Raw genomic sequence first — 5,832 nt, 5'->3', positions numbered from 1 at the left:
ATTTTATTTAGTAAATTAGTTAAGTTATTTTCTTTTACTGTTACCATAAATTGCCTAATCCAAAACCCCCTTTAATTAAGTTTGACATCAAAGACTATAAAAAAAAAAAAAAACCATTAAACACTCCATCTCCCTGTGGAACGAATCGGATTTACCAACAAACTAAACTACACGGATAGGACTAGTTGCCTATATATATGTGTGAAATCAACCTAAAATCAATAAAATACCACATATACAATAAATCAATTCGTGTAACAAAACAACTCAAATCCGTTCATAAATAAAGGTCTCGATCGCACACATCACCTAGTATGCATATTGACTATTCCAAAGAGACCTCTTAGGAGCTGTTAAGATCTAGTTAGTGTCTTTACTGTATGACCCAAGCCTATTGCATGTTCTTGTCTGATTGTTGCCTTAGGTCTTAGTCATATCAACTGTTTAGGTACTCATTAGGTTTCTATCTGTTTTACTATCAGTATATTAACTGTAATGCTGTATAATGTTTGATTTGTTGAGATCTCATTAGTATGATGAAATGGTTGTTAGTTTTCATTTAAGGTTTTGCCAACTTAAACCGACGGACTCCTTCCGTTTGTGATCAGTGTTCAATCAACACGGCACGTTGTTATTCAGTTACCTAAACTGATAACGAGGGTTAAGATTAGAGCTGAACTTACTAATAAACCTAGTACTTTACTGAGGATAACCTCCGAGGTATTGTTACACTTCAGTTATACAACCAAGTGACATATTTCTCACTGCTCAAAGAGAACTCCGAGAGTTCATTGATAAATAGGTCTGTGTAATTGGCTCATCCAACCAGATCTACGTCAATCCAAGCATAGTCTTAACATAAGCATAATTACCTTTCCCTAACCCAATACTGATGTCTTGGTCAACATTTCCCTGATCTGCATACTCCGAATATCCTTCCACTTTATTTACTTTTCTGCATTTAGGACCTTTAGCTAAACTCAACTACTATCTTTTATCCAGGTAATTTAACTAAAAGACAATTATCCACTTGATCTTCAATTCGTTAATCAGCATAAAATTTGACACTAGGTTAACTTACACCTTCTACACCTTAGAAAGTAAAAGTAAATTTAGGCCTCACAAAATATAAATAAACGAAGACATTGTGTGCTACCGAATCGGACATTGTGCGACCTAACGACACCGCACAAAACAAAACCATCCGTTAGTGGCATATCAGCTGTCTCTTCTTGGCGCCGCTGCCGGGGATCGAATATTTTGATCGAGAAAGATTTTAAGCAGACAAAATATTGTTTGGTGGTGTCTAAGAAAGACAATTATACACGGACTTCGTTATTAGATTTTCCGAACAGTCTCCAATTATATTGGAACCAAAAGGATCCTGCCTCTCCGTAGTCGGCCTGTCCACCTCGATACGAGTAATCTGTGAGAAGTCCTATCAGTTAAGATATCCGATCTGGTTAGCGACCGAATTTCAAGAATAATTGTTTTTATTAAATTATCGATCCTTTTAGTAAATTAATATTTTCTAAAAGTTACTTTTAAGTCTTTTTATAACAGAAAATATAAAAAAAATGGAACAACAAGATACCCTTGCTTCTATGCATAAGTCATGCTTAGAGGAAAGAGGAGAACCAATCACCTTAGGAACCGAAGAAACTTCTGAAATCAGTTCACACATGATTAAACTAGTTAGTATGATCTGTAAATTTCAAAGATTACCGACTGAAAATCCTAACTTTCATATAAATAAATTTACCAGTCTGGTTGACTCTTTTAAGAAGGAATCAAATGAGAAAAACATTTTAAAACTTCATCTTTTTCAATATTCACTTTCTGCACATGCTTCAGCATGGTTTTCTGCACCCGAATTTAATCCGTACATGGGAGGATTTAGCCACTAAATTTCTAAGCAAATTTTATCCACCCTCCCTGCAAACCTGTTTAAGAAATGACATCACAAACTTTTCTCAAAAAGAAAATGAGTCATTGTGTCTAGCATGGAATAGAGTAAAGATGATGCTTAAAAGATGTCCGAATCATTCGTTAAGTTGGGCAGATATTATCTGTACGCTTTACAATGGTTTGTCCAAGGGTGATAAGTCTCTCTTAGACATGGCCTCGCAAGGCAATTTCATGTCTCGAACAACAGACGAAGCATGGAATCTCTTGGACGCAATAGCTGCACAGCAGGAAGATTGGAACAATGAAGCTGCTGAGAAGGATGACGTCTCCGCTCATACGGAAAAAATGTTGGAAACCAGGTTACAAGATCTCACCCTCACTTTTCAAAGTTTACAAATTCCTAAAAACTCGGATGCTACTAGAACCAATCTAAGATATCCTTACCCTAGATGGGCACACAAACAGCAAAATAGAATATTCCCATTGCACAAACCTACTCTCCACTCTAAGGAAATTTTAGCTGAATTTATGAAAAAGAAATATATAATAAACCTTCAAGTCATAGAATACCAGAACAAGTTCGACACTTTAATAAAGACCTTTGAAGAATTAATCACTAATTTTTAACTTACGCTTAAACGATTAACCACTAAAATTGATATAGAGTGTAGTGAGTTTGATGCCCTAGTAATTACTAGAGGAGGGAAAGAAACAACTATTAATATACCCATACAAGTTTTTTTCGATAAGGAACCTGTGCCAATTGACCCAGTCGTCAATTCACCGAAACCTATCTCTCCTAAGTCCTCGAAAATTATTCCGCGCGCCCGCATACCTTTTCCAGGTAGGCTTAGGATGGAAAAACAAGAAGCACAATTTGCTAAGTATTTGGATATTATTAAGAATTTGCATTTGAATGTACATCTAGTAGATGCTTTAGTAGAAATGCCGAAATTCGCCAAATTTTTCTAAGAACTGCTTTCAAACAAAGAGAGATTAAGAGAGATAGTTAGCTTGCCCTTAAGTAAAGAATGCTCGTTAGTGTTACAGCATGGAATTCCCCCTAAGTTAGGAGATACAGGAAGATTTACGGTACCTTGCTACCTGCAAGATGTCCAAATTAGCAATGCGTTAGCAGACTTAGGAGCCAGTGTAAACCTAATGCCCTATTCATTATTTAAGAAGTTAGGATTAAATGACTTAAGGCCAACCAGAATGACTATCCAACTCGCGGACAGATCAGTTAAGATTCCTCGAGGAATCACTGAAGATGTCCTAGTTAGAGTGGATAAGTTCGCGTTTCCCGTTGATTTTGTCATTATGGATATTGAGGAAGACACGAAGGTCCCACTCATTCTTGGCAGACCATTCGTAAATACTGCCAAGGCCGTAATTGACATTCATGAGAAATCTCTGAAGTTAAGGGTTGGAGGAGAAGAAATCACATTCAATGTTGATCGCCTCATGAACCATTCTAAGGAAGAAGACGTGAATCTCTCTGATTCTTTTCAAGAATTCGTCAACGAATACCTGGAAGAGACTATGGCTATATGTAGTCAAGATCAAATTTCTAAGGATCTGTTCTTTACACCTCCTGAAGAAAATCTCGACAAACATTCCGCCATAAACCTTAGTCAACACATATCTCCCCTCTCTGAAAGTAACTTTCTTGGCAACACTATTAAAATAGCACCACTAGGACAAGGCATTCCTCTACCTCTATTAAGGAGAAGACCGAATGAAGAAACAAATTTCATTCCGGTATATCAGGAACCTCAGTCAAGGGAAGACTGTGAGGAGTTTCCCGAACCTACCTTCGAAACTAAAGAAGACGTTTCTGAAGAGGAAGCATTAAGAAGGACAATTTCCAGAAATAAAGAACAGATAGCATCAGTGACCGCTACTGAAGAATCAGAATTCCAGGAGAAGTACGACTCGTTAGACCAAAAGGAGATAGCTAGAATGAAGCCATCTATCGAGGAGCCTCCAGAATTGGAATTGAAGAAGTTACCCGACAATCTGGAGTATGCATTCTTAGAAGGAGAATCACAACTCCCTGTGATCATATCGAAAGACCTCAAGCCACAACAGAATGTGAAATTGATTCAAGTTTTGAAATCACATAAGAAGGCAATTGCTTGGAAGATCTCCGACATCAAAGGGATCAGCCCCAACTATTTCACCCATAAGATCTTCATGGAAGATGATTTCAAACCATCAGTTTAGAGGCAAAGAAGGGTCAACCCTATGATTCAAGAAGTCATCAAGAAAGAAGTAATCAAACTTCTGGATGCCGGTCTGATCTATCTCATCTCTGATTCGCCATGGGCCAGTCCTGTTCAAGTGGTACCCAAAAAGGGAGGGACGACCGTAATTCAAAATAAGAATAGTGAGCTTATTCCAACTCGGGAAGTCACCGGTTGAAAGGTTTGCATAGACTATCGTAAACTAAATAATGCAACCCGGAAAGATCATTTTCCATTACCTTTTATCGATCAAATGTTGGAACATCTATCAGGAAATGAATTCTACTGTTTCCTTGACGGTTTTTCCGGCTACTTTCAAATTCCCCTCGATCCAAAGGACCAAGAGAAGACAACCTTCACCTGTCCTTATGGAACATTTGCCTATCGACGCATGCCCTTTAGGTTATGCAATGCACCAGCTACATTTCAGCGATGCATGGTAGCAATATTCTACGACATGATTGAACGTTGTAGGGAAGTCTTCATGGACGACTTCTCAGTCTTTGGTAGTACCTTTGATTCGTGCCTTTCAAACCTTGACAAGATGCTCACCCGGTGTGAAGAGTCAAATTTAGTTCTAAATTGGGAAAAATGTCACTTCATGGTAAAAGAAGCGATAGTTTTAGGACATAAGATCGCTAAAGCAGGAATAGAAGTTGATAAGGCTAAGATTAAGACCATTACTAAACTTCCGGAACCTACCAAAGTAAGAGCGGTAAGGAGTCTCCTAGGACACGCCGGTTTCTACCGACGATTCATTAAGGATTTTTCAAAGGTCACACGACCTCTCACTCATCTCCTAGGAAAGGAAGTCCCGTTTGTCTTCGATGAAGAATGTCGAAAAGCATTCAACTATCTGAAAGAGCAGCTAACACATGCACCCATCATGATAGCTCCTGATTGGAGTCTACCTTTTAAGATCTTGTGTGATGCGAGTGATTTCATAGTTGGATCAGTGCTTGAACAGCGGCTAGATAAACACTTTCATCCAATCTATTAAGCAATCAAAACCTTAACCGGAGCTCAAGAGAATTACACTACCACGGAAAAGGAGCTGCTAGCCGTAGTATTCGCCTTCGACAAATTTCGTTCCTATCTCATCCTGTCCAAGACTACAGTCTATACGGATCATTCAGCCCTTAAATATCTATTCACAAAGCAAGACGTGAAGCCAAGACTCCTACGATGGATCTTATGTGACGACCCGGAAATTTCCAACCAAATTTAAACTTAATCTTTATATGTTTCGGACACGATAAGCAGAGTATGTTAGGTTTAGTATCAAAATTTTTGAACTGTTCATATATTAAACTGTCCTTCGACCATTTCCGACGATTCACGAATAACTAATTATAAATAGATACTTATATATTTAAAAATATATATAGATATATTAATTTGAAATATAATTTGAAATATTGTATTATTTAGTTACTAAAATTAGTTTTGTAAAATAAAATAACATAAGATATAATAAAATTTATTATTAAAATGAATCTATATATAGATATAAAAGTTATTGAATACAGTTATTATTTAATTTTAATACTCGATTGACATTTCGTTAGGGTTCATATGAATCTAAGACGAGTTAATATCCTATTGAATATGTCGACAGATGAAACAAGAGTTAAGGTTGTTAATTGGAATTATTGATTCAATTGATTGAGGATATTAA

This window comes from Rutidosis leptorrhynchoides, chromosome 2 (genome assembly GCF_046630445.1).
Source record: "Rutidosis leptorrhynchoides isolate AG116_Rl617_1_P2 chromosome 2, CSIRO_AGI_Rlap_v1, whole genome shotgun sequence".
Classification (NCBI taxonomy): domain Eukaryota; kingdom Viridiplantae; phylum Streptophyta; class Magnoliopsida; order Asterales; family Asteraceae; genus Rutidosis; species Rutidosis leptorrhynchoides.
This window is presented reverse-complemented; position numbering follows the sequence as displayed.